Source organism: Loxodonta africana, chromosome 14 (assembly GCF_030014295.1).
Source record: "Loxodonta africana isolate mLoxAfr1 chromosome 14, mLoxAfr1.hap2, whole genome shotgun sequence".
NCBI classification, from domain to species: Eukaryota; Metazoa; Chordata; class Mammalia; order Proboscidea; family Elephantidae; genus Loxodonta; species Loxodonta africana.
This window is the reverse complement of record NC_087355.1, coordinates 72844340-72866953: the sequence shown is the minus strand read 5'-3', so window position 1 is coordinate 72866953 and position 22614 is coordinate 72844340. Positions and strand designations below refer to the sequence as shown.

At 46.8% G+C, this 22614-nt stretch overlaps 1 protein-coding gene across 13 annotated transcripts in view; it reads right to left on the bottom strand.

Moving 5' to 3' along the window:
* Nucleotides 1–18178: 18178 nt before the first annotated feature.
* Nucleotides 18179–22614, bottom strand: part of ZHX2 (zinc fingers and homeoboxes 2) — a 196388-nt gene continuing 191952 nt past the window's right edge. For all 13 annotated transcript variants that reach the window (XR_010317826.1, XR_010317825.1, XM_064268032.1 and 10 more), the window contains one exon: nt 18179–21456. The gene's annotated coding sequence lies outside the window, so the exon portion shown is untranslated. The remainder of the gene's footprint in view (nt 21457–22614) is intronic.

The following is a 22614-nucleotide window of genomic DNA, read 5'->3' as shown; positions in this document are numbered from 1 at the left end:
GCCTCAAATGTGTATGCTCAGCAGAACAAAAGCCTTGAAGTTAATGAGACCTACCCAACTTGTTAGATGCCATCAACCCCATGTGATAGAGTAGAACTGCCCCATAGGGTTTTCTTCTCTGTAATCTTCACGGGAGCAAATTGCCAGGTCTTTCTCCTGCAGAGCGGCTTAGTGGGTTTGAATTTTCAACCTTTCTATTGGCAGCTGAGTGCTTAACTATTTGCAGCACCAGGGCTCCTTAGAAAGGCTCATCAAAGTTATTCACCAGATACAAAACAAGACTGTAGGTCAGGGGAATTCTGCTGGTAAAAAAAATGTAAGGCTGTTTTATTATGCATACTCCCTAAGATTCTCATATGCCCTCTGTAGTGGGTTGATGGTGGCTCCCCAAAAGATATGTCCATGTCCTAATTCCTGGAACCTGTGAATGTGACCTTATTTGGAAAAGGGCTCTTTGCAGATAGAATTAAGTGTAGGATCTTGAGATGAAGAGAGGATCTTGGATTATCAGGGTGTGCCCTACATCCAATACAATTTCCTTTTAAGAGACACCCAGGGGAGGCTTGACAGACAGAAGAGAGGAGGGGATTTGAAAATGGAGGCAGAGAGTGGGATGATGAGGTCACAAACCAAGCAAGCCAAGGAAGGCCTGGAGCCACCAGAAGCTGGAAGAGGCAAGAACAGAACCTTTCCGGGAGCTTTCAGAGGAAGTGCGGCCCTGCTGGCAGCTTGATTTCAGTTGGTTTTCTTTTATTTAATGTTATGTCTGCAAGAGTCATCTATGTTGTTGTGTATAATTGCAGTGCTTTCGTTCTTGTTACTGTGTAGTGTTCACTGTGTGAATACATCATCATTTATCCATTCGGCTGTTGATGGGCATCTGAGTAGTTTTAGGAAATAATGGATAGTGCTGCTATGAACATTCTAGTACATATCTTCTGGTGAAAATATGCATGTATATCTGTTGGGTAGACAAACGGTTATACCAGTTTACCCTTTCCCTAGTAGCGTATGAAGGAGCCCTGGTGGTGCAGTGGTTAAGCCAGTCGAGTCCAACTCGTAGTAACCCTAGAGGACAGGGTAGAACTGCTCCACAGGGTTTCCAAGGCTGTAATCTTTACAGAAGCAGACCACCACATCTTCCTTCTGAGGAGTGGCTGGTGGGTTCGAATCTCCAGCCTTTCCTTTAGCAGTCGGGCAGTGGGTTTAGTGGTATATGAAAGTGTTAACACTTGGTTGTCTCCCCGTCTCTCCCCTCCAGACCCCCATGGTGCGTCTTAAAATCTTCATCCTGCTTTGATCCAGTTGCCATTGAGTCAGTTCCGACCCACGGCAACCCCATGCGTGTCAGGGTTTTCAGTGGCAGATTTTTTGGGAATGGATCACCAAGCATTTCTTCTAAGGTGCCTCTGGGTGGATTCCAACTGTACAGCACCCACGGTCCTGTCTCCCCAGCGACTCTTAAAACTCTCATTCTGCCTTGATCCATTTTTCTCCCTCCCACCTGAGGCTTAGAACCTGTGACTTCCCACTTCCAAGAAAACTCCTCCCCAAACCCACATTTTTGAGTGTCTCAACATTTCTCCCCCTTCTTTTCCTTTCTCACCTCTGGCTTGGTCACTTTCAGCCCATCGTCCAGATTCTGTATCCCCCAAACTTATGAACTAGCCTGGCCAGAAGAGAACTCCCCTCAGAGGGAAGTGGAGGCCAGTGGTAGAGGGAGGTGGGGGAACTAAATATGCAAAGATAACATTTCCTTTAGCGATTGATAGCGGGAAAGCAAGCTGGGAACATTCTCTCATTGATAATTTTTGTATCTGTCACACAGAGAAAAGAGAATAGAGGAAAACCCTTAAAAATCATGAAGATGAAACGCCTGGAGGAGTGGGGGTCTTATTAACATTCCACTCCCCCTGGCACGTGATCAGAGGGGAGAGTGGAGCTGAAGTGAGGAACCAAGCTCCTGGGGCTCCCCACTCCCAGCCCCTCATGAAAGGGGAGGGTGGGGTAGGAGCAGGCCTGCTGAAGAGGGTGCTGAGTAAGGCAGCTTGGAACCTAGGAGCCCTGGAGTGCTCTGGTCCAAAGGTTACAACTTCAGCCACGGCGGCCCTGATTAATGTGCACCTCGGGAGGGTACTGAGGCATGGGGCGAAGTTGAGCCTTTCCAGCTCTCTTGAGAAATGCATAATCATTAATCAACATTACTGTGCCCCTCTCAGACTAAGTGGCCTCTCGTGATTAGGGAATGGGCTCTCGAAAAAGGAAAACGCAATCTTTTAGCATTTTGAGTGTGTGCATTTGACAATGGCTTTCTTGGAAGCAGTGGGGGGTTGGGAGGGGAGCTCGCTGTGCTGGGCCCCTGATGTGTGTGGGGGGTGTGGGCCTGAGGAACAAAGACAACGCCAGAAGTTACGGGGTCCGGCCTTGCGGGCAGGCTGACTGGACTTCTGTCCACTCTCCGGGTGAATTTGGACAGGGCGCCTTTCTCTGGGCGGGAACTGGAACCTCCAGGAGTGAGAGGGCAGCTGGGGGCTGGATTGCCTTTAAAGCTTCTGAGTTACACATTCGAGACACACTCCGAGTGCCAGCGCTAGAAGGAAATCACCTGATCCTCCTTTAAAATGGGAAGGCGGGCTCCCACCTCACCAGGTTATTGTGAGTGTTAAATCAGCTTACCGCTTACCGTTGAGTTGATCCGACTCATAGCGCTCTCTTATGTTGCAAAGTAGAACTGCTCTCCACAGGGTTTTCAATGGCTGTGACCTTTCTGAAGGAGATCACCAAGCTCTTTCTTCCTAGGTACCTCTGAACCTTTTGGTTAGTAGTCAAGCACTCGTTTTCAACACCCAGGATCTCCTCTTGTGAGAGTTAAATCAGCTAATATGTGTAAATCGTTTGACTCCTCAGTAAATGTTTGTTCCCTGCCTTCCTCCCCTCCCCCCCACAATCTTGAACTCATTTATTCCTTACAACTACCCTGTGAGGTTGGGTTGATAGCCCCCCTATTACAAATGAGGACACGGGCTCAGAGGCAGCCTAATGAGTTGGTTTGCAGAACCCGAATCCATTCCTCTGTTTATGTTCATCACGGACTGGGGAGTTTGGCAGACCTAGGAGTAAATGGACTCTGCCCTGTACCAGCTGCATGACTTCAATGAGTTATTAAACCTCAGTGAGCCTCAGTTTCCTCATCTTTCTAAAGGGAAGGATGAGACCCGCTATGCGAGATGGTTGTGAAAACTCAGTGGGCTAATGTTTGTGAAGAGTTTGGTGCAGAGACTGTCCACAGCAAATGTTAGCTCCCCTGTCTCCCAACCCTTTGTAACTAATTCTTTGTAATCACCACCCTCTTCCACCTGCTTTCCTGAAGGACACAGCCTGATACATAGGACAGCCTAAGAGCCATGGGTGGCAGATATTTGTGTGTGTTTGGGGTGGTGGGAGGGTGATGGTGGGGAGGGTGGGGGTGGGGCTGGGGGGGTGGGAGTGGTGGGGGTGCGGGTGGGGGTGGTGGGGGTGGTGGTGGGGTGGTGGTGGTGGTGGTAGAGGAGGTACAGGATTGAGCCTCTCAACCCCCACTAAGGAGGTGAGCCAAGACACCTCCAAAGGGTCTCTTGTGGAGTGGTCCGAATAGCGACTGCTCACCTGGCTGTCAGGCTGGCTGGCTCAGCTGGCGATGCCAGAGGCCGGAGACATTGATGGAAGAGCGAAGGCCCTGGGGAAGCAGTGCTGGCCCCAGAGTCAGGGAGACCTGGGCTCCGGTCCTCTCTCTTTATCTCTTCATGTCCTCTTGGGGAACTCACCCAGCCACTCTGGGCCTCAGGTTCCCCACCTGTAAGAAGGACAGAATAATACCTACCTCAGAGGGCTGATGGGAAAACGAAATAGAAAGGTGCACATGAAAGCCCTTTGCAAATATAGTCCAATTGCTGTTGAGCTGAGTCCTACTCTGTTACCCCATGTGTGTCAGAGTAGAACAGTGCTCCAAAGGGTTTTCTTTTCTTCCTTCCTCCCTCTCTCTCTCAGTCGCAGTAAATACGTACACAACAAAACATTCTCCAATTCAAAAGTTTCTACATATATAATTCAATGACAACAGCTATGCTCTTTATGTTATACAATCCTATCCTTATCTTTTTCCTAATTATCCCACCACCATTAAACTCAATGCTCCTCAAGCAAAAACTCCCCGTCTCTCCCCTGCTCCCACCCCTTGTAACCACTAATAAGCTTTGGTTTCTATATTCGTTTATTTCATATAAATGAGATCATACAGTATTTGTTCTTTTGTGGCTGACTTCAGCATAATGTATTCAAGGTTCATCGACATTATAGCGTGTATCAGGACTTCATTTCTCTTTATAGCTGAGTAATGTTTCATTGTATGTATGTTCCACATTTTGTTAATCCATTCATCTGTTGATGGACATGATAGGGTTTTCAATGGCTGATTTTTTGGAAGTAGATCACCAAGCCTTCTGAGATGCCTCTCAGTGGACTCGAACTTCCAACCTTTTGGTTAGCGGCCGAGTGTGTTAACTGTTTGCACTACTCATTGCAGATATAAGGAAGTGATTTTTTTTTTTTTGCAAAGGGAACACTCTTGGCTCCCAAAGAAGGGCCCTTCTCTTGCGGAGCAACCTTGGCTTTCTCATCCTCCTGATCAGAATCAGCTCCTCATTGACTCCCACGAGAGGGCCAACGTTCTTTAATTCATTCGAGTGCCTTCCACAGGTCAGGCGCTGGCTGTGTGCTGGGGATGTTGTTGTTAGGTGCTGTCGAGTTGGCTCGGACTTATAGTGACCCTATGCATAACAGAATAAAACATTGCCTGGTCCAGCTCCATCTTCACAATAGTAGATATGTTTGAGCCCATTGCTGAAGCCACTGGGTCAGTCCATCTCTTCGAGGGTCTTCCTCTTTTTTGTTCACCCTTTACCTTACTAAGCATGATGTCCTTCTCCAGGGACTGGTCCCTCCTGATAATGTCCAAAGCAAGCGAGACTTCATCCTTGCTTCTAAGGAGCATTCTGACTGTACTTCTTCCAAGACAGATTTGTTTGCTCCTCTGGCAATTCATGGTATATTCTATATTCTATGCCAACACCACAATTCAAATGCATCAATTCTTCTTCGGTCTTCCAGCTTTTGCATGCATATGAGGTGATTGAAAATACCATGGCTTGGGTCAGGTGCACTTTAGTCCTCAAAGTGACATCTTTGCTTTCTAAGGTGTTGAGAATAGAGAGATGAAAAGACATGGTCTCTGCCCTCCAGGAGCTCTAGTGGGAGACGGGCAGAGAACCAGCAATTACAACCCAGCATGGTCTGTGCACTGACGGAGGAAGCATAGGATGCAATGGAAACTCAAAGGACAGTCAGCTCAGCTGGACATGGAGGTGGAATCGTGGAAACTTCTAGAAGCCCCTGCTTCTAAGCTGAGTCCTGAAAGAGGAGCAGGAGTTACCCAGGTAAAGGAGCAGGACTTGGAAGAATGTCTCAGGTAGTTGGAGAACATGTGCAACATCTGGAGGCAAGAGGAAAGGAGTGCTTGAGAACTGGAGGTGAGTGCAGAGAAAGGGGGAGGAGCTGGGAGAGGTGGGGTGGAGGGTAAGCAGAGGTTGGGCAAGTGGAGCGAAGGCTTTGTATTTATGCTGAACAGTAGGAAGGCACATTCCCTGCCCCAGGAGAGACTAGCTGGCCCCAGGCCCAGCTCCAGGATGATATACAAGCGCCAAGTGCCAAGAGTGGCCACGTCACCTATTCTGAAATTGGAGGCACGTTATGGTTCTGGGCAAACGCTCTCCATGCCTTTGTTAACCTGAGCCAGGTGGAGAGGCAGCCTGTGAGGCCCTGGGCTCCAACACTGAGCTGCAGAAAATGCTCAGGAATGGAAGTTGCCCCTACCAGGACATTGTCTCCCCACTCTCTGGCCTCCTGGTCCCTGTTGCTGTCTGCATCTGATGTCTTCTCTCCTCGGCTTGTCAAGCCAGAGGGAATGCCCACTGTGATTTCCACATGCCCTCCAGACAGGTGATTGTCACAAGGAGACCAGAACAGGCCTCACATTGAGGTGTCTGTGGGTTTGCTGAAGGTTGTTTTCCGTTGGAGAATAAAAACTCCATCAACCGTGCAGGGAGAAGCAGATGAAGTTAAGTAGAAGAGAAACTGAGGGGAGCGAAGAAGCTAAGCTTGTATCAGCTGGCTTCTGCTAAACCCTAGCTCCCTTCTTGTAGTTTCTTCTTCTTTGTCTCAGAACCCAGTTTAGATGCCACTTCCTCCAGGAAGCTGACCATGACCCCCCATTTTACACCAGGTGTCCCTCCTCTGTCTCCCTCCATGTTCCCAGTATATGCCCAGATGCAGTTGATTGACTTGTGCGCCTCTCTCATTAGATTGAGCTCCTTCAGTGCAACAGAAGTGCACTGAGCACCTCCTGTGTGTGGTTCTGGGTGTGCAAGGATGAATTGGCCAAGGTTCTCGAGTGGCCTACAGACTACGAAGGGCTCAGACTAGTGGGGCCTATTGATGGCTTGCTGTCGTTAGTTGTGGTCAAGTCGATTCCAACTCACTGCGACCCCATGTGTACACAGTACAACTCCTCCATGGGTTTTCAAGGCTGTGATCTTTCAGAAGCAGATCACCAGCCCTTTCTTCCAAGGTGCCTCTGGGTAGGTTTGAACCACCAACCTTCTGGCTAGTAGTCGAGTTCTTAACCACTTGTGCTACCCAGGGACTGCTTCTATTGAGGGCAGGGTGAGCATTTACTCAGTTTTGTTTCCCCAGCAATTACAGTGTTTGACATAAAGGCGCTCAATAAGTGAATATTGAATGAATGACTTTGGCACTGTGGATGCATATCAATTTTCTAAGAAAGGAAATACAAGAGCAGTTGGGAAAGTAACTCAACAGTGAAGGCTTCACCAACCGCCTTTCTTCTATTCTCCTGTGTGCCTTTCCCAATAACCTCTCTGCCTTCCTTCACAACCATGAGCTGAGATCCCAGGCATATTGGCCATAGGCATGGGTGATCCTGAACTGAATCCTGGAATGAAGAAAGATGAGCAAGTACCTTGCCATAGTCTAGGGAACTGGGAATGTTGAGACCAGAGGGTCGGGGTCTAGGGTTGCAAAGCTTGATGGGATAAACTTTATGTTCCCACCTTATGGATACTGACCAGATGAGAGCTACCCATATCATACATCATCACCACCATCCTCATAATCATTGTTGCTTTTTGTGACAAAGCACTATCACGTAGATTAGTACATTATAGTGTTTGATCACCACAGTAACCACCAGATCTGTAGGGCAGTTTGGAACTGAACAGAGTGTGGGACACAGAGGTTAAGGATTTGTCCAAATGACATACAGGCACTAAGTGATAAAGTTGGAAGTACAACACAGGCCTTTTTATCCCAATTTTTTTTCACTGTACTGTATAGTTATTATTATAGTCTCTTATTTAGTATGGCACTATTTTCAGATGTAGGCAAGGTAGATATTATCCTAAGGTCATAAGTAAGATATTTTTAAAGTCATCTATCCATCTGCCAACCAGTCATCCATCTACCCATCCAGCCGTCCGTCCGTCCGTCCGTCCGTCCATCCATCCATCCATCCATCCATCCATCCATCCATCCATCCATCCATCCATCCATCCATCCATCCATCCATCCATCCATCCATCCATCCATCCATTTTATCGTTCCATTTTAACGATCCATCCATTCACCATTCAATTAATCAATAAACATATGTTAAGCACCTGCAATGTGGCAGGCATTGACTGAGCTATGACTCTTGCCCTTGAGAGCTATGCTGATGGAGACAGGGTGATACATGTTATAGCAGAGGTCTGTATCAAGGGCCATGGGAAGTCAGAGGAAGCAGTGATCGTTTCACTGCCATCGCAGGATTAAGAGGCACAGGCTCCTCTCTGCAGGTAACAACTCTAAAAATGCCTGAGTGTGATGTGAACACACACCAGTGATCATACTCTGAGACTGAGGAATGCTTGTCATCAAAAGAAAGATGTAAGCCCTTATTGGTGTGTATGTGTTGGGAGGGGGAGAATAGTGAAATAGGCAAATGCTTTGATTACAAGAATCTTATTTATCTTGGTGTCCTCAGCATATAGTACAGTGATGGATATATAGTAGGTGCTTGATAAATGCTTATCCAGAAATCTTGCTGTGATCTCAAGTGAGAGAGAAATAAAATAGGTTATGAGTGACATCAACAAACAACCACCACCACCTTAAAGGATAATGTGCTTCATTTCTCCCCCACCAAGCTTAGGTTTGAACTTGGCTGTTAATTGGAATTTGGAGGATGTTTTGTCCTTCGTAATTCCTTGTGATGTGAAGATTGGTCATACCTCTTGCTTGATTGAGCCTATAAAGAGGAGGCTGCTCGTTTCTCATAGCGTATACTGGGCAAGGAAACCCTGGTGGTGTAGTGGTTAAGTGCTACGGCTGCTAACCAAGAGGTCAGCAGTTCAAATCCGCCAGGCGCTCCTTGGGAACTCTACGGGGCAGTTCTACTCTGTCGTATAGGGTCGCTATGAGTCGGGATCGACTCGACGGCAGTGGGGTTTGGTATACTGGGCAAAATTTACAAGGGACAGTCAACCTTTTATGGTTCAGCAACTTTAGGAATAAATGCGTTGATGGCTCTACCAAAGATACCTTGGATGCATGACTGCCATCATTATGTTTACAGCAAAACGAAACAAAAACGTGTTCTGCAGTCATGATATTTCAGTTCTGGTCCTGGATTTGCAACTAACTGGAAGATGATCTGGCCGTGAGTTGGAATCTACTTGAAGGCAATTGGTAACTGGTGGAAGATGCCTTCAGGCAAATGGGTTACTTGTGCTGGCCTCTCTTTTCTCATCTCTCAAGCAAGGAAGGCTTGGCTAGATGAATTCCAACACCTGTGCATTTTGGTGTCCTTGAATCGATGGCTTGTTTACCTGGCGTCCAGGCTAAAATCTTCTTGAGTTGGTCTGAGCTTTTGTCTTCCTCAGTGTCATGGATTGAATTGTGTCCCCCAAAATGTCTGTCAGCTGGGCCATGATTCCCAGTATTGTGTGATTGTCCACCATTTTGTCATCTGATGTGATTTTCCTGTGTGTTGTAAATCCTATCTCTATGATGTTGATGAGGTGGGATTAGCGGCAGTTATGTTAATGAGGCAGGACTCAATCTACAAGATTAGGTTGTGTCTTAGACCAATCTCTTTTGAGATATAAAAGAGAGAAGCAAGCAGACAGACAGGGGGACCTCATACCACCAAGAAAGCAGGGCCAGGAGCAGAGCGCTTCCTTTGGACCCAGGGTCTCTATGCTGAGACGCTCCTAGTACACAGGAAGACTGATGATAAGGACCTTCCTCCAGAGCCAACAGAGAGAGAAAGCCTTCCTCTGAAGATGGTGCCCTGAGTTTGGACTTCGAGCCTACTAGACTTTGAGAAAATAAACTTCTGTTTATTGAAGCCATCCACTTGTGGTATTTCTCTTATAGCAGAACTAGGTAATAAAGAAACTCAACCTGGACCTCCTCTGGTAACCTTGATACACCATGACCCTGCAGGACCATGCTCTCTGCTGGTTGTGCTGCTAAAAGGTGTGTACTTGTTGCTGTGACAGTAGAGATAGGAACGTGAATGAGAGTGGGTGTGCATCACTCAGAGCCCCTTGTCAGTTGGCGGAGCCAGTTGGAGGCAGTGCCAAGAGACTGGAGGGCAGGAGGAGAGACAGAACTGGGCACTCCCTCTTCATTCCTCTCCACTTTGGTTATGTTTCATTGGCAGTAGGTACAACCACAGGTCCAGCTAGAACCCCTTCTCCCGGGTTCTAGCTCTCACTAAGTCTTCTGGGAACAGTATTTCCTCCACTTGTTCCTTCAGCCTTGTGGATGGGAATGGCTTCCCACTGATGCTAGTCTCTGGGTGCCTCGACACTCCTTGTTTGTTCCCTTAGCCCTGCCGATACCTAAGAAGTCCCTGCCGATTGAAGTCTCTTTGATGGAACCATCTGTGGCGAGAAATGTATCCTGTCGAGATGCTGAGTGTCCAGCACTACACCAGTGCTTCGCGTTTGTTATCTAATTCACCCCTTACAAAGCTCCACCATGTAGGCTTTGTCTTCCCGTTTCACCCATGGGGAAGTCAAGGCTCAGGTTACGCGACTTACCCAAGGTGGCAAGATTTGACTCGTGTGGTTCATAGTCTGTGTTCTCCCTACCCACATGCTAATTGTCTGTGAGGTCTCTCTCTAGTTCTTCCTCCTTCCGCATCTCGAGGCAGAGCAGCTTCTAAGCTCTTGTCACGTTTTTCCTTTCAGGGACGGATTACCCACTAAATGAGGGCTTACTTGTGCTTACTTGCTAATCTGTAGTGCACAGTTTCACCTGTTTTTCACCACATCTTTGTGAAATCGTGCACTACAGATTAGTAAGTAAACACAATTAAGCCTGTGCATACCTTGCTTACTGGTTAATCCACCTCCATTCCTGGCATCTTGGGACAGGATATTAGTCAATCTAGGCTCTTTTACGCCTAGAAAATGTCATTGTGTCTACCTGGAGTCTTAAATCATCTGTGTTGGCAATAATGGGTGTGCGTCATTGGTTTAAACCTGGCTTGCACTCTCCATACACAGTCAGCTCAGGCCAGCGGGGAGGCAGCCTTTTTCCTGCTGCAGATTGAGGCTCGGGTAAGGAAAAGCAGCAGACATCCAGCCAGCCCTCTGCAGATGCTGTCTGTGACTCAGACAGGCCTTGAATCCCTCTGGTTTGGCTTTGAGCTTGGATCTTTCCCCCATGTATCCTAAGGAACTAATCAGATAAATGAGAGGAGACGTATAAACAAAGATTGTAGCAGCAAAAAAATTAGAAACAACTTGCCTGCCCATCAGTAAGGGATTGGTTAAATAAATCACGGCCTGTTCATGGGCATGACTCATTAAAAAACCCACTAAAATTCAGCTGCATTTGTTGAAATGGAAAAATGTCCAAAAAAACCAAACCAGTTGGTATCGAGTTGATTCTGACTCATGGTGACCCCATGTGGGTCAGAGTAGAACTGTGCTTAACAGGGTTTTCAGTGGTTGATTTTTTTTGCAAGTAGATTGGCAGGCCTTTCTTCTGAGGCACCTCTGGGTAGACTTAAACCTCCAACCTTTCAATTAGCAGCATGTCAACCATTTGAACCATGAATATATACAACAATTAATAAGAATTCCTTAATGTCATCTAATATCCTTCCATACTCAGATTTTCTCATTTGTCTCCAAGTGTCTCTTATAGTTGGTCTGATCAAAATGGGAGCGAATCACGACTATGCATTGCACTTGGTTGTTATGTAAGAAAAACTTTAAATTTATGTTCTACTCTCAGTGGCCTAATTTGTCCCGAGTTATACAGATTATTGTTTATTTCCTCCTAGTCAATTCATTCATTCATGCATTCAACAGTGTTTTCCCAGAGCCTATGCGTGTTAGGCATGGGGCAGGGGTTATAAAGATCAATAAGATAAGATGCTTGTTTCAGGCTCTTCCAGCTAAAAGAGGGAGGAACAACTACTTGAATAGATTATAAAGTCTGTGAGAGAGAGCCCGGCAGAAACGGATGGTATTCCACCATCTTTGCAACTTTCCACAGATGATGAGAAGATGAAAAAGAAAGAAAAATTGGCTTAGGGAAGCAGTAGGGATAGACAACCAAATAGAGCACAGTTTGATAGGTCATGATGTGGATTTCACATTCCTTTAGTCTCCTGGCCCTTCCTTCTTCTGAGTAAACGGGAGTGGGTAGTCAAAGTCACTTGACACCCAAGTTGTTTAAAATCTGCATTTTTATTTCTCTTCACAGCTCCTTGAAAGGCTCTCCCCAAGCCCCACCCCCATCCCCAGTCAGCCTTCCGTGACCAGAAACATGAAAACCAGGCACCTATTGAGGAGGACTGTCCACCCCGCTGTGGCCTGGGAGTGGATGGAAAAACCCTCGGGGTTCTCAAAATTTCAGTCCATCTTGAATATGGTATGTGTCCATGTGCTGTGGCCAGTACTGCAATCAGTCCTGAGCCATGACAACCCCTTGATGGAGAGGCTGGAGCATTGTGGTTAAAGCGTGGGCTTTGACCTCAGGGAAACGTGGGTTCAAATCCTGGCCATGACAATTACTAGTTGTGTGGCCTTGGGCAGGTTCCTGAGCCCAGCCCTGAAAAAATACTGCTGAAGTCCAAACCTTACTCCTCTGATGTGGAAAATTATGCAGTTTCTCGATGCAGAAGATCAAAATTCTAATTTTCTATGAAAGCCCTTCCTTCTTGGAGCTCTGGCCGTTCTTTCATAACATGCTATATCATTGGCCACACTGGGGAGTCAGAAGCCCCATGTGAAATTTCTCTGGAACGTTTTTTTGTTGATGTTTGTTAGCTGCCATCGATCTGGCCTCCAACTCTTAGCAACCCCATGCACAAGAGAACAAATGGTGCCGGTCCTGCGCCATCCCCATGATCACTTGGGGGTCAGACTGTTGTGACCCATAGGGTTTTCATTGGCTGATTTTTGGAAGTAGATTGCCAGGCCTTTCTTCCTAGTCTGTCTCAGTCTGGAAGCTCCACTGAGACATAACCAGCATCATAGCAATACGCAAGCCTGCACTCACAGATGGGTGATAGCCGCACACGAGATGCGTAGGCTGGGACTTGAACCCGGGTTCCCTGCATGGGAGGTGAGAATTCTACCACTGAACCACCAATGCACCCCTCCTCTGGAAGGTACATGGATTTAAAATTCCATATAGAGAAATTCAGGGAGCTCTGGTGGCTCAGTGATTAAGTGCTCGGCTGCTCACCGAAAGGCTGGTAACTTGAACTCACTCAGCAGCTCTGCAGGAGAAAAGGCTGGAGATCCACCTCTGTAAAGATTACAGCCTAGAAAACCGTATGGGGAAGTTCTACTCTGTCACATGGGATCACTGTGAGTCTAAATCAACTCGATGGCACCTAACAACAAAAACAACATAGAGAAATTCATCGTGCTAAGCCAGAAGAGTCCTCAGTCCTGTCCCAGGCTGGCTCCTGAAAGGTTTATGCACCTCTGCAGGGTGGATGGAGATGGGGGCTAGGAGACTGCGTCCAAGCTCAGGGTAAGGGCAGCTGTCTTTGCAGAGCAGATGGTTAGATGACCTCGCACAAAGGTTCCCTGTTTCTTTAACAAACACTGTTGTGAATGTAGCTTGGCTGGGGCAAGATGTGAAGTGATATGTTCTGGGCTGGGAGTATTCCGGAACAGGCTCCTTTTCTGCTCTCCATCCTGCCGTTAGCTGCTCTTTAATTAGACACTGTTGATGGGCACGTAGGCTTCTTCAAGGTTCCTCAGGGGAGCTTGCTCATGATCTTTGCTAAAAAGCTTTAGAGCTATTGCTCAGAAGCTTGCTTTGCTCACCGCTGTTCTGAAAAATTCTCCCAAAGCCTGAGGTTGAGGGTGGGGACTGGGAGCTGGAGCCTGGAGCCTCCTAAAGAGGCATTGGTTCAGACTCCTATAATCACAGAATCTCAGAGTAGGAATGACAGTTAATGGTCACGTGGCCTAAACCCTCTCATTTTCAAATGAGAGAACTGAGGCTCAAAGGGGGAAGTGCCTTCCTCGTGGTCATACAACCGGTTAGTGGTAAAGCAGGGGCCAGAATCCAGGACTCCTGAACCCTGCTCACTCCATGAGGTCAGAGAAAGTCATTGTCCTCTCCTGTCTTAACTGTGTTTCTGTCCATTCCAGTGTTCAGCATGATTCCTTCTAGATAGGGAATAGTGTGAGCAAATGTGGACATGAGTGTGGTCCACGAAAACGGGTAATAAGGCTTGTCGTGTTAATAGCAGGAGTCCCTGGGTGGTGCAAATGGTTAACAGGTTCAACTGCTAACCAAAAGGTTGGAGGTTTGAGTCCACCGAGAGGCACCTCAGAACAAAGTCCTGGAGCTCTCTATCCGAAAAGTCAGCTGTTGAAAACCCTGTGGAGCGCAGTTCTACTCCGACACACATGGGGTCGCCATGAATCGGAATCGAACCCACAGCCACTGTTTTTTTTTTTTAAATCAATGGCAGGACATGTTTTCAGTTTCATCTCGCATTTGCTGAAACAACTTCCTCATGTAACCTTTTTTTTTTAATAATTTTTTTGTTGTTGAGAATATACACAGCATAACATACACCAATTTAACAATTTCTACATGTACAGTTCAGTGACAGCTCATGTAACCTTACCGAAGCTGTAACCCACATGGTCCATTCCTAGAACCAGTTACAGAACGAAGCATAGTCCAGATAAACCAAAAAATGATTAAAAAGTATTTAAAAGAGATTCGATTGTTCCCTGATATTTCTGAAAGGACATTAAACATATATAACCCATGGTAGCATGTCTTATATGCTCTTAGGTCTCTTATCCAGTTTTCTCATATTCTACACTCTGTTGAAGCTGCTCACTGGCCAAAGCTTGGAAGAATTGGCTCCTCTTCCACCAGGTCTGGTGAGTTTTACTTCCTGAACATCCTCTTTTCTTGCTCCCTCCTTGGTCATGTAGATGGATTTGGCCTCTTTCCCCAGGTCATTCTACCTTTCCTTCCATCTCTGTACTATCCTTCTGTGCTCACCCTCAGATTCAGCATCAAAAGAGTCTAGGGATTGGCCTCTTGGGGACGTGGGAGAGAGCGGACGATTTGGCTGTCAATTAGAGGTTCTCTTGGGCTGGAGACTGATGTCAGGATCTGTGTTCCCTCCACTCCTTCCCTGCTGGGGCCACTGAAGTCCACGTAGTCTCCTGGCAGGGAGCACACTCTGCATTTGCCCTCTGCAGGTTCTAGGAACTGCCCATCCTGTGCTTCTTCAGACCAAGGGGTGGCTCACAGTGACCCTGTAGGACAGAGTAGAACTACCCCACAGGGTTTCCAAGGCTGTAATCTTTACGGAAGCAGACTGCCATGTCTTTTTCCTGCGGAGCAGCTGGTGGGTTTGAACCACGGACCTTTCGGTTAGCAGTTGAGCACTTAACCACTGTGCCACCAGGGCTCCTTCTAGAGCTGGCGAGCACATCCTATATCCTCCCTTGTTGGTTTCCCCAAGTCCTGCCCATAAAGACCAGTTGCCATCAAGGTGATTCTAACTCATAGAAACCTCATATGTGTCATAGTAGAACTGTGCTTCATAGGGTTTTCTATGGCTGATTTTTGGGAAGTAGATTGCCAGGTCTTTCTTCCAAGGCATCTCTGGGTGGACTCGCACCTCTAACCTTTAGGTTATATAGCTGAGCATGTTAATTGTTTGCATCACCCTGAACCAAAAAAACCAGTCACTATCGAGTTGCTTCTGACTCATGGAGACTCCACGTGTGTCATAGTAGAACTGTCCTCCATAGAGTTTTCGATGGCTGATTTTTTTGATTGCCAGGCCTTTCTTCCAAGGCACCTCTGGGTGGACTTGAACCCCCAAACTTTTGGTTAGCAGTTGAGCACGTTAACTATTAGTACCACCCAGGTACTCCAAAACCTTGTCCACACCTTTGTAAATGTCTTTATTAAACTTTGCCCAATGACTCAGTTTGAGCATTCCATCTCTTTCCTGTAAGGATCCAGACCGAGACAGCCCGGGACTCTTTGGGAACTTGTTCCAGATGAAAGCTTTAGAGTCGCTGATGGACAAATCTTGTCTGCCCTTTAGATCTGAAGTTCTCAGAGTCAAGGGTAGCGTGCCTCCCACACTCTACAAGCTATCCCACTTGCAACATGTCATGGTATGTACTCAAAAAATATTTTAAATTCGTTTTTATTGATCATCCCCCCAGAGGCAATGATGGGGGCCCTGCTGCAGCTTATATGTAAGTCCAGCTGTGAGGCATTGCAGAGCCAGTGCTTTCAGGAGCCAGTAGGAGGGAGCTGACGCATCTCCAGCTTGTGTTGTGGCAGGAAATGAGAGCTGTCATTTCCGAGAGCTGGTGGTTGGAAGCGGCTGTGCACCTGCTGGCGGAGGTGCCTAGAAGGATGTCTCAGCTCCTACTGAATCACCTTCCTCCATCCTGTTCTCTCCTCAGCCTCCCTGCTCTGCAAGGCCTTGGGGGTCTCTACTCTGGAAGCAGGGTGGAGACCCCCGTGATTTATTATTAGATTTTGCCACTCACTCCCCTGGTGTTCTGGAGGAGGCAGGGGAGGAGTTGTTCAATGCGTTTAGAGCAGAGTTTAAGCTTTGGAGTCCCAGGCTGGTGCAGTTAATGCACTTGGCTGCTAACCTTAAAGGTTGGGGGTTTGAGTCCACCCGGAGGCACCTCTGAAGAAAGGCCTGGTGACCTACTTCTGAAATACCAGTCATTGAAAACCCTGTGAAGCACAGTTCTACTGGGGGTCACCATGAATTGGAGTTGACTCAACGGCTACTGTTTATTTCTTAAACTTTGAATGTGCAAATCACCTGGGGGATCTTGTCAAATTGCTGATTCTGATTCAGCGGGTCTGGGGTGGGGTGGAGAGTCTGCATTTCTGATGAGCTCCAGACGGTGCTGTGCTGCCTTTCCCAGGAAACACATTTGAGTAGCAAGGTCTTAGAGCTGTGCTATTCAGCACGGCAGCCATTAGCCACATGTGGCTATTTAAATTTGCCTTGATTTTTACCTCATAACCTCACCTACCCATCAGAAGTCTGAGTTCCTGGTGGCAGAAATCCAGCCTTAAAGTATTTTAGTTTAAGCCAAAACGAGAAATATGTTGGTTTTTATGGAACTGGGGAAGACAGCTGGCTTTAGGAATGGCCAGGTCCAGGGACTCAAATCATGGCACCATCATTGTTGGTACCACAACCACCATCACCATCATCATCTCTTCCTCCTCTTGCTCCCCACCCCTTTTCTTGATCTTTTTTTCTTGCCTCGTTCTCTCTGCCCACAGACTCCTTCCTTTCCCTGGTGGGGGGTCTGACCACTGGATTCTTCAGGTTAATATCACACTCACCTGCCAAGTGGAGAAGGAAGCTCCTCTCCCAGCATCTGGTTGGTCCTGCCTGGGTGGTGCGCATCACCCTGCACCCGTTCTCTGTGGAGGGGGGCTGGTGTGCCTCGTCTCACCCAGTGGGAAGGTGTGGGTCTCCATGCTGGGCAGCCCCCCATAATCACATGTGCGGAGGGAGAGAGGAAGGTACCTCAAGAAAGAGTAAACGGGCAGATGTCCACTCCACTGTGCTCTTCCACCTCACCGAGAAGCCTGTCCACTGAGTCCCCTGGTCCTCCTGGTGTGTTTTCTTTAATCAGCCCCAGCGGAGGAGAGAGAGCTCCACCAACACAAGCCTGTTTTGCTGAGTGGTTGAAGGAGCCCAGCCATCCTCCCTTTGTGTTTCCATCCCAACAAACTATCAGGGCTTTCTCTTTAATGCAGAAATTCAAATTAAACAACAAATGTCCTGGCTAGCTTTTCCCTTTGGTTTCATCAGATACCTGGTCTCACACTGCCTTCCGTGAGGAATTTATTTAAACTGCCTCAGAGTGGCCAGTGTGACTGTAAGGGGGGTGTCTTAGGTAGTGCTGCTACAACAGAAATAACACCAGTGGCTGGTGTCTTGGTTATCTAGTGGTGCTAGAGCAGAAGTGCCTCAAGAGGGTGGCTTTAACAAACAGAAATGTGTTTTCTCACAGTTGAGGAGGTTAAGTCTGAATTCTGAGTGCTGGGTCTAGGGGAACTCTTTCTGAGAGAGTAAGAGAGAGAGAAATCCTGGTGGTGCAGTGGTTAAGAGCATGGCTGCGAACCAAAAGGTTGACAGTTTGAATCAGCCAGCTGCTCCTTGGAAACCCTATGGGACAGTTCTACTCTGTACTGTAGGGCCGCTGAGTCAGAATGAACTCGACGGCAACGGGTTTGGGTTTTTTTGGTTTTATAGAGACAGAGGCTTTCAAGGGAAAATAGCTGCAGTCAGTCCCAGGCCTACCTCTTCTTCTCTTTTCTTTATATTTTATTATGTTTTTGGTGAAAGTTTACACAACCAATTAGGTTCCCTTTTAACAATTTCTATTTTTTTGTACATATTTCAGTGATATGAATTACGTTTTTATTACCTCTGTTCTGGTTGTCCCACTTCCATTAATCTAGTTTCTCTGGCCCCCCCTTTACTGTTTTGTCTTTGCTTTAGGGTAACTGTTGATTGTTGGTCTCACACTGATTTTTTTTTTTTTAAAGGAGCACAGTATTTACAGGTGATATTAATTATTTCATGAGCTAATCTGTGATGTAGCTGAAAGGGGACTTCCGGGAATGGTTTCAGTTAAAGTTTAATGAGTATCTCAGAGCTATAGCCATAGGGGTTCCTCCAGTCTTAGCTGGTCCAGTAAGTCTCCAAGCCTACATCTTAATTTAGCCACCCAAGCAGAAAGAGTGAGCTTGTTTCTCCCAGCATCCACCTCTCAAGAGGGGACTCAGTAGGCCCAGGTGGGCTCATGAGTCCATTCCCCAGGCCCATCACTGGGGCCAGGGGCTGGGAAATGTGATTGGTCAGGCTTGGGTTGCGTGCGGAGCAGGACCACTCAGTGGCATCCTCAGAACCTAATGGTATGTGGAGGGCAGTTCCCACAATAAAGTGGCTGCTTTTACCAGAAGTGGGGAAAGGATGCAAAATAGGCAAAATCAATAGACTACCATCATGTAGTGTCTGCATGACCTTGGGCACCTTATAAAACCTCACTAAGCCTCAGTTTCCACATCAGCAAAATGGGGACACCTGTCTCACGGGGTTGTGAAGGCAAAATAAGGAAATACATGGAAGGCACTCAGCTCAAAACCTGACTCGTGTAGTAAGCCCACAATTAAAAATGATAGCCATTATTTTTATTTTTGAAAAGGTAACTGTATCCAACTTTGCTTAATAGTAGAGAATTAGGGCAATCTTAGAGGTGACTGCACGGTAGAGGATTGATGGCCCCTGGCCTCAGTTTGAAGAAACTGACAAAGCTGACCAAATACATTCTTGAGCTGTGTGGTGACATGGTGCCATGGGAACCCAGAGAGGGAGTGAGGGCTTCTGAGAGGCAGACTCGGAATCTTCTAGAGAAAGCCAGCCTGGCCTGAATCCCTGATATTTCGAAGTGTTTCCTGTATTTTGGGAAGTGAGGGATGAGAGGAAGAGTCTCTTCTCTCACCTGAAGAATAAATACGTGTTGAGTTCAGTAAACTGGCAAAAAGTTTATAAAAAACAAAAAACCAAATCTGTTGCCATTGAGTTGATTCTGACTCATGGCAACCCCATGTGTTATAGAGCAGAACTGGGCTCCACAGGGTTTTTTTGGCTTTAATTTTTACAGAAGCAAATCACCAGGCCTTCTGCTGGGTAGGTTCAAACTTCCAACCTTTTGGTTAGTAGTCGAGCACAAACTGTTGCTTCTCAGAGCTTTACCTAGGAACTTGTGAGCAATGCACACGCCCAGGCTTTGCTCCAGCTCTCCAACTCCAAACCTTAACCAGCCCTCAGGTGACCCTAGAACCGTTGGTTTAGATGTATGTTGCTCATCAGCAAGGGAGTCTTCAAGCTCGCCTGGATGGGGACGTTTGAATGTCGGCCTTTTTGGAGAAATTGCAGTGTTCTAGTCACCGGGAGGCCAGGGAGGGGAAGTGACTCAACTGCAGGTCTTCTAATTCCCACCGTGACAATGCTCTTCTCTGCGGCAGTCTGTGAATCTATCTGTGAAGACCCTGGAGAAGGGGGCGCCTATGACCTACTTCTGTGTCAGAGAGAGAGGTACTCATACCTTGCTTCTGATCTTTTTTTTCATTGTTTTTATCTGTGGAATTAAAAAAAAAAATTGTGGCACTCATTGGTTTTAAAGTCCTGCTTGCAAGACCTGACGTTACCAAGAAGGAAAACGAGACACGTGGCAGTAACAAATGGATTGGGAGGTGGCTAAATTGGAACCCCAGGGCTGTGCCCTGGGAGCAGACAGCAATGAAGACGGAGGAGCAGAGGGAAAAGTTATAAAAATGTTTAGTCTTTGCTTTATTGAGTTACAACAAATGAGTAACAAGTTAGAAAAACTGGTTTTATTCAAACTCCCTAGATTTTATTTTGTGCAGTGTACTCAAACAGGGTGGGGGGCAGGAAGGGACTGCAAACACAATTCATATTGCAACATTTACACCAGATATGTCTCTTGGCTTTTCTTTTTTAAAAGTTAGGACTAACTGGAAAAAAAAAAGTGCACTCAGGAATCTTAAATTGGCCCAAAAACAAACACACAAACAAAAAAATCAATTCATGGTGAGGCTTCAAGCTGAAATCTTGTCAACTACCACGCCAAGAAAAGGCAGTTAAGAATAGAAATAAAAGCCAATGCTGTTCATTGTTGTACCATCTAGATATGAAGATCTTTTTTTGTTTTAATTTCATAAAAGTAGTAATAATAACACTAACATAGAAGCCCTTTCTGCTGGTATTTAAGAAAGTGCTAAAAGAGGACAGCCGTTTGCTGCTACTCAGTTCTCTCAATGCTGGCTGGGCCCAAGGCCTAAGAGGCCAAAAAAATCCAAACCAGTTGCTGTTGACTCATGGTGACCCCATGTGTGCAGAGTAGAACTGTGCTCCATAAGGTTTTCAAGGCTGTGACTTCCTGGAAGCAGATCACCAGGCCTGTCTTCCGAGGCACATCTGGGTGGGTTAGAGCCGCCAACCTTGAGGTTATTAGTTGAGTGCTTAACCGTTTGCACCACCCAGGGCCTCCTCCTAAGAGGCCAAGTAGTTGAGAAATCAGACCTACCTCTTGGCAGTTCAGAAAACCTAGCGAGGGCCCCCAAAGGCGGCTGGAGGGAGAACTGAAAACGGATTTGATATGGAAGGTCAGCCATCCGTCAGCCCGCTCTCCAGGTGGAAACCGAGGCCCGAATCCCAGCCCTCCCACTGAGAAATCTCCAAATTTCAAGCTACCTCCTTTAAAAATGAATTCTCCTACCTAAAATCCAGAAGATATAATGGCACTAATGCTAACCTCCAAAAAAAAAAAAAAAAATAAGAAAAACAAAAGGAGAAAAGAGAAAAGCACATGTGATCAGCCCTCCCTCCTGGAAGAAAACCTTACAATGGTAGTGCTGGAAAAGGAAGTTGCCCTCAGTTAAAAAGGTAACAAAATTCCCATTGTACAAATCGGTTCCAGTATAGCAAGAGGCAGGGGCCAGGACAGAGGAGCAAACTATTTACAGGGACCCATTGGAAACGCAGTAGTAGGACTTTGGCACTCTGAACAGTTCCCACCCACCCTCTGGGAGGCGCATGTGAAGCAGCCGGGCTCCTGCACCCTCCAGGCACACATGGGCTAAGTAGTTCCCCTGGGAGTCACTGGTAAGGGCTCCCCACAGCGGGCAGGAGAGGGAAGTTCTCTGCTTCCTTCCAAGACAGAGCGTCCTTCAACAGCACAGCAGTTCTGAGGGATGTCCCTGGAAGGAGAACACAGAAGCAGAGGTCAGGGCTCAGGGAGAGGACCTCATCATTCCTTAGGGGGAAAGGTGTCTGTGGTTGCTTCTTCCTGGCTCTCTTCTTTCCAAAGCCATCTGGCTTGGAGGAGAGACAAATGCCCTTTAAGTTTGGGGCTTGAGCACAGTCTGTCCTTAGGGGAAGTGCCTCCAGAACCTGGCCTTTAAAAACAGGATGACCTTCTGGGCAAGTTAAGGTGGTAGCCTGTGTTTTTCTTTCCCCATCATTACAAGACTTTTTCATTATTCCCAGAGAGGCAGCCAGCCACAGTGGGTCCAGACAGGCACTGGAGTCAGATAAACCTGGACTTGGGCCCTGGCTTTCTTACTTACTGGCTGTGGGGCCTTCTGTGCATGACTTACTCTCCGTAGGCCTCAGTTTTTGCTTCTGTAAAATGGGGAAGATAGCATGGCCTTGTTGTGAAAATTAAATGAATTGATCTATGTCAGCATTTGGGATGGTGCTGTAACACGCTTTGGTTATTTTTGTTAGATGGAGCCTTTTCCAAGCATACTAGGACATACAATAGTAATAATAACAAGACATTTTAAGGAATTTTTTAGTTTAGTATTTATATCAACCCTCAGAGGTACAGAGATACTATTATCACCCCCATTTTACAGGTGAGGAAACTGAGGCACAGAGAGGCTAAATTACTTTCTCAAGAACACACAGCTAGTAAGAGGCAGAGGTAGGATTTGAACTCAGGCAGTCTAACTCCAGAGTCTGTGCTCTTAATGAACAAACAGTATTTATGAACAGCTAATGTGGAGAAATGCTTAACTCTGATCTACTTTAAAGTAATGAAAATAGTCCAGGGGCCTCCATTATTACCCGTGTGGGCTCCCAGGATCCAGAGATCCATGAAGTGCTAGAGGTTTATCAAATCTGTAGATTCCTGAGGCCACGGGCTTTTTCTCTGCCTCCCTCTGGCTGAGAAAGCCTGGAGCAGTGTTTTTTTTGCACAGGGGACCGAGAGCCAGAAGACTAGACTTCTCAGGCAAATGCATCGGCAGATCATCTACACTCTCATTGATTCCTAATGTCTGGATGTCAAACGTGCCCATATTCCCCAGAAACCCCTGGGAGTAACACCGAATACTGGAGTTAAGAAACCAACT